A 1,369-nucleotide genomic window follows, 5' to 3' on the forward strand; every position below is an offset into this window, starting at 1 on the left:
AATGGTGGCAGCATTCTTTTTCTTAATATTTGAAAAATTTTTTTTTGCACAATCATTGTATCTTTTATTTACAGATACAAATTAGTAAAGCTTAAAAACCCAATGCGACTTGTACAGAAATCCTTTAATTTTCTTTATTTTCACACATTAAAATATGAAACACACTATACAAATGGTTTTCTCACAGCAGATTACACGTGGGTCCCTTCAGACCCGCTCTCCAGGAACGCCGGCCTCCGAGGGGCCCCGGCCGGCAGCTGGGGCTCGCGTGGCCAATGGTTGATGCGGATGCAGACGTATGCAGCCCTCGGCGCGGGAGGTCCCCTCCTCCTGTCTTAAAGTAGGTTGGATGGCGTCGGTGTCCGTATGTATAGACGTGAAGTGTGGCGGTCCTGAGCAGCTTTGGGGCCCGGGGCGGGGGCCTGCGGCCGGGCGGGCGTCCGGGGGCGCGGCCGCCGCGCTCGGGGCTGCGCCCGCGCTCAGACCCCCGGGTTAGGCCAGGTAGGTGTAGATGTCCTTCTCCCCGTCCACTCGCTCCAGATACTCCTTCTCGATCAGAATGTCAATGCATTTCTCAATTACTGGGACCCGGGGCTTGAATCGTGAGGACAGCTGAGTCAGGACTTCTCCAAGTAACTGCTGGTGTTTTAGGACCTTCCTCATTTTCATAATTCTCACAATAGCCGCCTGGATCGGTAGTTTGCGATCTCCCTCGATGTTTTTGTGTGTGATTTCCTGTTCCTGCTTCTGTTCCGTTTTCATTGGCACATTGATGTTAACCCTTAATTTTTTATTTTTATAACCAAGATATAATTTTATTAAGGTATCTGGCTTCAATTCCACCTCATCAACATTTGCATTTTCGTCTTCCAAGACCAATAACTTGGACTTCAATAAAATCTGTAGGACTTGTGCCAAAATGCCCATTTTGATCTGGGTGCTGTCCGGCAGCTGCTACACGGTGTCGGGGTCTTCCGTGTTATATTGGAGCAGAATGGCCATCTGGAAATTTTTAATCATGATGTATCAAAAATATAATCTGTGAGGGAAAGAAATGGACAAAAGACAACTTGGTAGCAAAAGCGATACAAGACAGAGGTTAAAGTAAAAAAAAAAAAAATAACATTTAACATGGAGTCAGATTTCCTCTTCCCTGTTATGCTAGGAATATCTGAATAGAGCTCTGTAATATGGGGTGCAAGAAGTCTGCAGCAAAACAGTGCAAATGCCCCAAGGCCTGTTTATATAAAATGGAAAATTTGCACTCATAGGCATAAAAGTTTAGAAAAGAACTAGGAGGCAATTGTTAATGAAATTCAGCTTAGAGGTTGCCTCCAGGGCAATGGAGAGAGTGCTGGCGAAGGCTTCC

The 1,369-nt window shown here is 45.9% G+C and overlaps 1 pseudogene across 1 annotated transcript; it reads right to left on the bottom strand.

Annotated features, from left to right (window-relative positions):
* Positions 1 to 446: 446 nt before the first annotated feature.
* On the bottom strand, positions 447 to 1,020 carry LOC145535793 (cullin-1 pseudogene; annotated as a pseudogene). Its single transcript, XR_014075495.1, has one exon. The product of XR_014075495.1 is annotated as a cullin-1 pseudogene (transcript).
* Positions 1,021 to 1,369: the final 349 nt, after the last annotated feature.

This window comes from Giraffa tippelskirchi, chromosome X (genome assembly GCF_054371585.1).
Source record: "Giraffa tippelskirchi isolate mGirTip1 chromosome X, T2T-mGirTip1v1.2.pri, whole genome shotgun sequence".
Lineage (NCBI taxonomy): Eukaryota > Metazoa > Chordata > Mammalia > Artiodactyla > Giraffidae > Giraffa > Giraffa tippelskirchi.